The following is an 11385-nucleotide window of genomic DNA, read 5'->3' as shown; positions in this document are numbered from 1 at the left end:
TGCAATTTTTGGTTGACTGTAGTCTGTATATAATTTAACGAGATTGTGATCAGAGGTTGAACTGGTTGAGAAAAATGTTTTGCACTAATATAACCTTCACATATTTAAGAGTAACTCCATAAAGCATTGATCTTCTGTTCACCAGCATATCCCAGAGTGACACCAAAAATCTGAGAGCGTCTAAAGCACTGAAGATTTCCAGAAGGTTCACTTGGTTTGGGCCAGTGTGAACATGCTAAAAAAGTCTAGAGCGCTGGAGTACTCCAGAACAAGTTAAGAAAATAAAATATTCAAATCAGCCCATATGGAGACAGGAAATAATAGAAAGAAACACATGCACGTGGATGTTTGTCGAAACTCACCTAAAAAATTTGGTTTTTCCCAATGGTGGCAAAAAGTAAAAGTACAGATACTTGAATAACAAATTAATCTGGTAAACGTAAAATGATTAAAGTTGCTCCCTTACTTGAGTAAAAGTAAAAAAGTACATGTTACTAAATGTACTTAAGTAAAAAAGTAAAACAAATCAATCTTCAATAAAATACAGGGTTTTTAAACCAATACATTCTATTTTTCTTTTGAAGAACTTGTAGAATACTGGTAAATGGAAACAAATCTGTTAACTTTGAACACCTGGAGAATTTAACGCTCATAATAAATAAAATTTGTCAAGGAAAAAAAGTACAAATTCTCAATAAAACTCAGAGCAGCTTTGAGTTGAACATTTTTAAGAACTTGTAGAAAACTGGTACATAGAAATAAATTAAATCTGTTACCCTTTTATGAACACCTGGAGAATTTCGCACTCATTACTGTAAAGATACAATTTGTAAAGAAAATGTTTAAAGAAAAAAATGCAAATGCTCAATGAAACCCAGAGCTTGTTGACTAGCACAAGCTTCTCCTCCAGCTTTGTGGTTGTTGGTTTGCTTCTTCTTATGTTGTGACGTCATCTTGGAAGGTCTTAAGAGTAACAAGCTCATTTTTACAATGTAAGAAGTAGAAAGTACAGATGTTTGTTTAAAAAAGTAAGGGATAAAAGTAAAAAGTTGCCAAAACAGAAATACTCAAGTAAAGTACAGATACCAGAAAAAACTACTTAGGTACACTAACAAAGTATTTGTACTTTGTTACTTGTCAGTGTCACCTCTGGGAATACCTTGATAGTTACAAGAGCAGCTCTTCTAATTGACATTTTTTTTTTTCCTGTCACTCTAAAGTGGTAAAAAAGCTTATTGTTGCAGACCAAAAAAAAATCAAGTTGATTTTAAAACTACTGTTTTCTTTAATGCTGTGCACTAGACCTCATATTCTTGGCATAGCGCCTCTCTGGTAATTTGTTAGCCATTAAGGGCACTTTTGCATTGAGTCTCTCTTTACAGCATTCTCTACACCCAAAAACCAGTTCTTTGATTTTTACAACCCAGTCCAGAACGCCCACACTGTCTGACCAGCACGGCCCCTGCACTTCACCACTCCCTGGTGGCCTTCATGGATTTTCTCGAGCTCATCATTCCTCATATTAGTCCACCGTGCACACTTAGATGCTCTCTCACTCCAGTAGTGTCTGATTGGTGCTAGTAATTTATGTATGCGATGCAATAAAAAAAATGCATTTATTTATTTAATTGCAATAACAAAACATGCATTGCTGTCTTAAAAAGATTGCACTTCTTGTAGTGTTTGTAGTGTTGACCTTTGACAGCATGTGCAGACAAAGAAGAAAAAAAAAGATTTCTGCTAGTAATTGGCTCTGGTCAGGCCAACCTTCCAAACAGTATTTCACCACATTTGCACAAACACTGTCTGCACACAGCTGCTCCCGTAGCTCAGATATGTAGTTGTTGCTCGCCGGAAGGCCCTCAATAACACTGCCAACATAGATATTTGTATCCTCCATCAGCCCTCTGTCAGCCGGTGTGGCACCATTTGTGAGGGGTGAATGTGAGAATGTGTCAGCTGCTGTGAGGCTCTTTCCCGGTGTGTGAGAAATGGTATATGAATACCTCATCAGGTGCATCCTGAACCTCTATACTTGAGGTGGTAGCCCGGCCACCCAGTAAGCTCACCAGCGGTTTGTGGTCTGTTTCCAGCTCAAAATGCAGACCCAAGATGAAGTCACTGAACCTTTCGCAGGCCCAGATCAGGGCTCGCGCTACTCTTTTCATAGTGCTGCTCTGTTGCTGTGAATGAACGTGAGGCATAGGCGACAGACGCCCACGTCTCTCCAGTCTTTTGTAACATCACTGCCCTCAACCCATAGGATAAAGCGACAGCAGATATTCTTAGAGATTTGTTAGAGTCGTACAGCTGGAGAACAAGTGAAGTCAGCAGCTCCTGTTTCAGACTACTGAATGTATTTTGCTGCTCTGACCCTGAATACCACAGGTTCTTCTTCGACAGGACATCTCTTAGTGGTTTGTCTTTTTCTTCCAGGTTAGGTATGAACTTTGCTAACTGATTCACCATACCAAGGAAACTCCTAACCTTGGTTGTGTTTGTTAGTTCTTTAGGCTCCTGCATGGCTCTCGTTTAGTCAGAATCAGGTTGGAGTCCGTCAACTGAAACAATTTAACCGAGAAACTTCACACTTTTTGAAATTAACTCATTCAGTGCCAGCCGTTTTTGAGCATTTTGACTGATTTTAAAGACCCGCAGAATATTTTGTACTATGACTATCTGAAATCTGACACCAGATTCTGAAAGATTGAAGCCTCTACTTTCATCAGAAAAACATTGTTTCGGGCTTGTTTTGTTCTCCCGTAATCAGCCTTTGAATAGAGCAAGTTTTACACGAATCTTCAGTTTCAGAGCAAAAAGAAGAGAAAACAGGCTTTTTCTAAAAAAAAAACCCTGTCAGTGACTTTAAAGCAACTCTAACATCTGAACATTGTTTCCTATATATATATATTGAACATTGTTTCCTATATATATATATATATATATATATATATATATATATATATATATATATATATATATATATATATATATATATACATATATATATACAAATAAAGAAAAACACTAAGATAGGGCTTTTGATGGCAAAATTATTATTATTTTGCTGTCTGGGTCAGGTTTGAATGGATTTCTTAATGTATTTTTATGTCTTAGGGACCAGGTCTGCGAATTAGCTGTTAGCTATATGGCCTATGAATATGGCATCGTTACTTGTAACAATGCTTCTTGTTCTGTCCCTATCAAATAAACATATGTATATATATAGAGTCAGTAATGAACTCAACCCATTCAATACTCCATCTGAGGGGTATTCCATAAAGCGGGTTATGTTCAAACTCTGAGTATGTTCAGGCTCAAATGAGGGAAACGCTGAGTATCCCATTCCTAAACGCGAGGTATATTCTTCTCTGAGTCTGTTACCATGGTAACATTGTCCGTTGTCTGTTACCATGGAAACATTGTCCGTGAACTAAACCTTAACACTTTTCTCTGAAAAACATTAGTAACATCACACACCACATACGTGTTCACATCATTACTAATGTTGTGTTGCTTATGTTTTTTTTTTTTTTTCTTTTGTGCAAACGGTAGTTTTCTTTATAACATTGTGGATACAGAGCATTAAGGGAAAGACACTGAGAGGTTGATCTGCATTAAAACATCTACTGACGTCTGTAGTAAAATTCCCTGAATACAAACCTGTGGATAATATAAAGTAGAAGATGACAATTTAAATAAATCCACTTTTAAGGCTCGATTGTTGTTTTATATTGTTATACAGTTAAATCTGTAGATCACACATCTTTGAAGATATGATGGCACAGTGAATTATGACACCGCTCTTGAAAGCGATGGGTCACGGGTTTGCGTCCCGTTTCAGTGTTTTTTTATGACATTTTTTAGGACGTCGAGATGAATCTGGCGACAATATTACATTAAAAATCAATATAAATTATGCGATATCAAGCGGCAGTCACTGTCTTTATATCCAGTGTAATGGGAGGGCTCTCTATGCAGCAATCCTATGCTGCTGCTACATCTCCTCAGACACATTTTATTCATATTATTCACCGCTCGTCACGTCACTGAAGCAATAAAGTGATGAAGCGACCAAAAAGTGTGACTAATTATGGGTGATTTAAGCCACTATAGTCCCTGAAGACTGAACGCACCTTTAGAACAGGCTCATATTCCTCAAACACCGGCTTATTTTACCCATTAGGGTGAATGAATCACTCTCTTCCGTTTGGTTGTCATGGCAGTTTGAGTATTCTCTGATCCATTGATGATGGCTTTTTATCGCGCGTGTGCACGTAAGTAACCCAAGGTTTATATACTCAGGGTTGATTAACCCACTTCATACCAGCTGTAATGGAATCAGATACCCAGAGTTTTCCATCGCAGGTTATATTGACCCAGAGTTTATGGATAGACTCAGAGCTTGTTTACCCTCCTTTATGGAATATCCCTTTGGAAAACTGCGGATTCTCTGTGGTGCTGCTCATGGAAGTTAAGCTCTGACCTCTCGGTTTCAAAGGTAAACAATTATTTTTGTTTTTAAAAAAATACAGCCTAATTGTAGATAATACTTCAATTTACTTACTCACTCATGTAGTTTGGAGCTTTACATTTTGTTTTGCTCAGTTTTATTTTAGTTTTTCTGATTGGCGCTACAATGGCTATGGAGTTTGATTATTAGCGATTCACGGGAGCACACAAACACACACACACACACACACACCCTAACCACACATGAGATATTTATAATAAAAATAAAAAAATATACTAAATGAGTAAAATAAAACAAAAAACTAAACCATATTTGTACAAGTAGTACACAAAACGAGAACAGAATACAAAAAAAAAGATACAAAATTACACAAAATGACTCCAGAATCACACCACAAAGGCAACAAAAAATGCACAAAAAGACAACTGAAAGTAAAAAATCACACATAATGACTCCAAGAAACTCAAAATACACAAAACTAAATATTTATACAAAAATACACAAAATGACAACTGAAATGCACAAAACTACACCAAAAAAGATACAAAAATACACAAAATGACTCCAGAATCACACTACAATAGCAACAAAAAACCATAATTATACAAAAAATGCACAAAAACACAACAGAAAGATACAAAAATACACATAATGACTCCAAAAAACATACATTATAGAAAAATACAAAAAAATATAAAAATGAGTTAAAAAAACAAAACAACAAACACATTAATACAAAAAATGCACAAACACACAACAGAAAGATACACATAAAGACTCCAAAAAACATACATTGCAGAAAAATACACCAAACGAAAAAAAGGTAAAAATGAGTAAAAAAATAACAAACTTATTTATCATGCACATGTCCCATAGAAGTAAACCAGGGAAATTGTACACAGTTTTCTATTTTGCACCTGCAAATTTACCCCTTTGTAACATTACAGAGTATGTACATCTCTTTGTACATCCAACCTTCAAACACATACTCATTTGGACATAATTGACAACTCAACTTAAGCTCCCACATCAATGCATACTTCCGACAGGCACTGTACTGATAATCCATAATCCACTCAGGTCCACACATGTTCTGTGTTAGTATGTGGAGCTGTGAGCTTCTGGATACTTTACAATATCACTCCGTAGCGCCATAATCTCCCTCGTCCTGCTTCTTCCTCCTTAGCTAATGGTAGCATCAGTGGCTAATCTCTCATCTAAAGGTGTGCTGCTGCAACCTTCAGGGCACAGTTGGTCACTACATCACATTACAGTTTAGATATTGATGAGGGACCTCCGCCAGGGTGTATTCTAGTAATCTCCGTGAAAAAACGTAAATGACGTAATATCTTTGGCACTGAGCGTATGGATTTGAAATGATGTCAATGGCACTGAATGAGTTGAAAACAAAACATTACATTTTAGTTGTTTTTAGGTAATCTTGTATAAATGTGCCCAAAGACTTTTAAGACATCTTGCTTGCTATTAAAATGCTAAACAATAGGTAGCACATACCACTACAGCTGGTATGAAGTAGGCGAATCAACTCTGAGTATGTAAAGCTTGGATTGCTTACATGCACGGGTTCAATAAAAAGCCCTCATCAATTGAGCAAAGATCCCATCCCATTTATATTGATTTTTAATGTACAATAGTCACCAGTCCAAAAAATATGTCATTAAAAAATGACTGAGGTCAGAATCGAACCCCCAACCTGCTTCTCTCGTCTCCATTTTCGGCATGTACAAAAAAAAATGTAAAAAAAGTGAATGTAACCATGTTGGAAATAAACTGAATAAATAAATAAAAAAATAAAGCTTACACTACCAAGTACGTCTTCTTATTCACTTAGCCTAGAGTTCAAGCATGTCCGAGTCTGTCTTTGATTTCATCAAGTCGAGTCAAAAAGTCATAAAATCGGGACTCGAGTCCGAGTCGAGTCTGAGTCGAGTCTCGAGTCCGAGTTTCTCATCTCTGCTACAGACACAGTCTTTCCCAATATCCACTTCATACTTAATCGCTACATGAAGTGCCAAATAATATTTCTCTATAACCATGTTTACTTAAATAACATTTATCAATTAATAAATTAAACCATAAACCTAGTGACATCACCAGTGACATCACTGGAGATGTCACCCAGGGTATAAATACAGGAAATGATGGGCTCCGCCCTCCTTTTGTCCCTGGATCACATGGTGGGCCAGGTAAGTAACAAAGAACACTCAGCATTGAAATAGCAATGCTAAATTAGAACACAATATGAAATTGATGGGAAAAATGGTGTGTTCTCACAAACTTTGTCACAGATCCTTACTTGCACACGCTAAAAAAAAGTTATATTCAGTGTTATGGCAATTATAATATTCATCATCATATCGTCAAATGTGTGTTCATATGTACAATTTGTCCTGTTTTAATACACAGTGACTGCATTACTCTTTACACTTTTGAACAGCTGAGTCATGTTAGATTAACAGTACAGATTATATTGTATCCACAGTACCAGCAACACACAGTCTCTGTGAAGGCCAATCTCAAACTCACATGCAGATATACACGCACACACACTATCAAGGACAGATATCAGTGGTGCCAGCCTCCCTCATAACATACACGTTCTCCAACATCTCCACCGTTGGTCATCTGACCCCCTCCTTTTCTTCCCTTCAGAGTTGAGACTTTTTTTCATATCTGTATAAAGTTTAAGCTGTGAAACTGTTAGTTAGTCCTGCATATCCTGAGCCAGGGAAGAACCTTTTTGGACCATCCTGCTTAGTACCTGGCTGCTTGCCCTTCCTATACATAATGGTACACTCTCCTTTTTTGTACTCTTTTTCATTTAGTTTTATAATAAATCCTTTTTTATAAAATCATAGACAGGCAACCAAAGTTTCCGAAACACCCCGGTGCCATGTACCGAGTTCACCTCTGTACTGAGACCAAAATAGATTAAAACCCCAACCCTAACCCTCCAATCCTTTTCTTCCCCCACCAGCACTTAGTGTGCAAGGCCATAAAATACTTTCACTGGGTTTAGACATTTTTAAGAGTAAATTTATGGGTTCTCAACATTGGGTTGGTGGCCCAATCTGGGTCGCCTGAGATTTAAAGAGGGTCCTCCTGAAATTCTTAATAATTGATCGATATAAATGAGATACTTTAAAGTTAAGTAACTTCCGAGCATTTAAGGAAGCTCTCCAAACTGTGCTATGGCTCGTCACTCCTACGAATGGGATAAATGCAGAGAGCAAAAAACAATATGATTGTTCGACTCAACTTAACGTTAATTCTGTCTAACCTTAAAAGGGCCAATAATCTTGCTTAACTCTGGTTCAGACACAGAATAGGAGACACTTTTGCCACCAATTTAGCTTCAAAATTAAGTAAATTACGTCTCAAATAACAATTATGGTTGAAAATAATGAAATAAATGAACTGACAAATTCAGCTCTATAAAATAATTAGGTTATGTTATTAGGTGTGGAGTGTTAACATTATTCAGAATAAATAAAGGATATAATAAGATTTCTCCTTCAGAAATAAGAGATAGCAAAGAGAAAAACAAAACAAAAAGATAAATAAATAAATAACATTATTTATTTATTTGGTTAAACTTATTTGGCTTTTCACATCTCCATGTCTCCCAATTGTATGCATTCATCTTGGAAAGACATGTAGTCACGCTCCACACTTTTCCGTCTGACTCGCATGTCCTTCTCCGTCCGACTTGCATGCCCTTGTAAACAGTGGTTCTCAAATTGTTGCTTCTTGCCAGGTATCAGCGTACCACTGGTAGTAGATGTACCACCGTTTGAGAATCACTGCAACTCCAGCTACGCTTCTCCTTGCTCCAGGAAAGGAGAATACTTCCTGCTTTTCTTTCAGCCTCATATTTTTCCACTCACGTGTGAATGAGCTACAGATAACATTGAGCGAGGCATGGCTAAATGCTCACTAACCCACACCTAACCATTGTGTGATTGTGCAGCAGCACCTTTTAGGATCTGAAAAGCTCTCAGATCCTGACCTCTGACCTGTCTCTGCCTTCCTGGAAGCTATAACTGAGCGCCAAAGCCACACTAACTATTCATTTAGTTAGTTAACTAACCCTAAGACCCTTTCTCTTTAAACTAGTTTTATTTTATTTTATTTTATTTCATTTGTTTTGGTTTTTTTTGTTTTTGTTTTCCCCTCTTTTCTTCTGTTCAGGTACCAACCGATCCCAAGAGAGGTTGCGAGGTGTAGGGAGACTACCCTCCCCTGACAGAGAATCTCCACGATTTCCTCCCAGGTGACTTTGTGATCGTGCACAACCAGAGACGGAGGTGGATCGGCCCTTTTCAGGTTCAGCTTACGACCCACACGGCTGTGTAGGTCGCAGAGCGAGCCACGTGGATTCACGCATCACACTGCAAGAAGGTGCCAACACCAGCTGACCCTGATCCAGAGGTGACTGATCCAACAGAGGGAGAGCCGACACTACCGCTGATCGAGGAAACACAGTAAGGAGACACGCTTTTGGGAGCTGTTTTCATCTTTTCGGGAGCAGTGCCGAGGAGCGTTTCCTTTTCTCCGGATCGGGAGCAGTGCTTTGATGAGCTTTTGTTTGCCTTGAAAGTTGCAAACAAAAAGCACAAGGAAAAGCCCTCGGGGGGTCACGAAAGCTGACCTTTTTGACAAGCCATATGATCTGTTGAAATAATTAAAATCCACCCTTGAGGACGTCGTGGGGGAAATACCGATCACAAGCCCTTCCGCTGTGATCATTGAGGAACAGACTGAAGGTTCTTCACTCATGATGCCGCCAATCAAGTGCGGTGATTCTAACCATGGTTCCACTATTTTTCTGGCCATTGATGACCCCAGTTACCAACGGGGCCACTGAACTCAGTCAATGAACACGAGTGATGTCCTTGATGTAAATGATGATTTTTGCTTATCTAGATGGTAATAGAGGTTGATTTTTGATCATTCATGCCATTGATATTAATGATGAAGTTTTTAAGGCTTATTTCCACATTTTTCTTGCTCTCTCAGATATGTCTGTGTCTCACAAAAGAAAAATATATCCAATGTATGACAATAACGATGCTAATGGTTAACCCTGACAGACAGCAAAGATGGATCCAAGGTTATTCTACTGGAATATAATAATTTCGTTTCTTGATTTGGTCGTTGATGGCGACTAAAAGTGGGGAATGTTATGGCAATTATTATATTTATCATCATATCGTCAAATGTGTGTTCATATGTACAATTTGTCATGTTTTAATACGCAGTGACTGCATTACTCTTTACACTTTTGAACAGCTGAGTCATGTTAGATTAACAGTACAGATTGAATTGTATCCACAGTGCCAGCAACACACAGTCTCTGTGAAGGCTGCTTGTTTGTGATCAGTTGAAAGAGTTCCTTTATTCTAATGAAATCCTCTCTAAATTGCAATCAGGCTTCAGAAAAAAGCACAGCACTATCACTGCTACTATGAAGGTGATAAATGACATTATTGTAGCACTTGATAAAAAACAGTACTGTGCTTCACTCTTTATTGATCTCTTTAAAGCTTTTGACACTGTAGACCATGCTATTTTAAAACGCAGGCTACATCTCATTGGACTGTCAGAGCACCCTGTCGCTTGGTTTTCAAATTATTTAGAAAACAGGACCCAGTGTATTAAATATGAGGGCCATTGTTCTGATTTTTTTTCTGTTCACAAGGGGGTGCCGCAGGGATCTGTTTTGGGGCCCCTCTTATTTATCTTGTACATTAATAATGTCGAACAAAATGTTTCTGATGCTAATATGCATTTTTATGCCGATGATACAATTATTTATTGCTTCGGATCATCTCTTGAACAGGCTGTTAATTCCCTGCAGAAAGCCTTTGTTTCTGTCCAGCATTCGCTGATTAATCTAAAACTGGTTCTCAATGCTGAGAAGGCCAAGCTAATGTTGTTTTCTAATCATAAGAAGGTGCCTCTAACTCCCCCGGTCGTGTCCACTCTTGAAGGAATTGTCACAGAAGTGGTACATGAATATAAATACCTTGGTGTCGTAAATGATGATTCCCTCACTTTTAAACTTTTCAACTCACAAACTTGTGAGGAAATTTAAACTTAAATTGGGTTTCTTCTTCCGCAATAAGACGAAGACGAAGAAGCGCCTTGTCTCTGCCACATTCTTATCTGTGTTAGATTATGGTGACCTTTTTTATATGAATGCTTCTTGTACATGTCTTCTGATGGTGGACTCTGTTTATCATTCTGCTCTGAGGTTCATCACAAACTGTAGAGCCATGACACATCACTGTGAGCTGTACTCTCGGGTGAGATGGCCTTCCCTGTACACTAGGAGGCAGTGCCCTCTTACATCTGTACATTACTTACAAAGAGAAGTACGAACACTTATGCGCTGAGATCCAATGATCAGCTGTTGCTCACGGTTCCTTTTGCCCGCACAGAGCTGGGGAAAAAAGCCTTTGTACATGCAGCTCCTTGTGCTTGGAACATGCTGCAAAGAGACTGGAAGCTGACGGAGTTGTAATCCTTGAATGCCTTCAAAACGAAACTGAGAGAATTTGAGACTGCCTCAGTCGTCTGTAATTGTTTTATTTGATTCTTATGTTATCCTGTCATTTTAATGTAATGTAAATGTATTTCTGTTCAATGTGTTGTAACTTTGCTGCCTCTTGGCCAGGACTCCCTTGAAAAAGAGGTTTTTAATCTCAATGGGATTTTTTTCCTGGTTAAATAAAGGTGAAAGAAAAAAAAAAGGCCAAACTCAAACTCACATGCAGATATACACGCACACACACTATCAAATTCATATATCAGTGGCGCCAGCCTCCCCCATAACATACACGTTCTCCAAAGTCTCCACTGTTGGGCATCTGACCCCTTCCTTTTCT

General features: G+C 38.1%; 1 protein-coding gene across 3 annotated transcripts in view; it reads right to left on the bottom strand.

The window, feature by feature from the left end:
• klhdc8a (kelch domain containing 8A) overlaps positions 1-11385 on the bottom strand; it is a 68263-nt gene that overhangs the window by 3026 nt on the left and 53852 nt on the right. The gene's annotated exons all lie outside the window — the stretch shown is intronic.

Source organism: Gouania willdenowi, chromosome 5 (genome assembly GCF_900634775.1).
Source record: "Gouania willdenowi chromosome 5, fGouWil2.1, whole genome shotgun sequence".
NCBI lineage: Eukaryota > Metazoa > Chordata > Actinopteri > Blenniiformes > Gobiesocidae > Gouania > Gouania willdenowi.
This window is presented reverse-complemented; position numbering and strand designations above follow the sequence as displayed.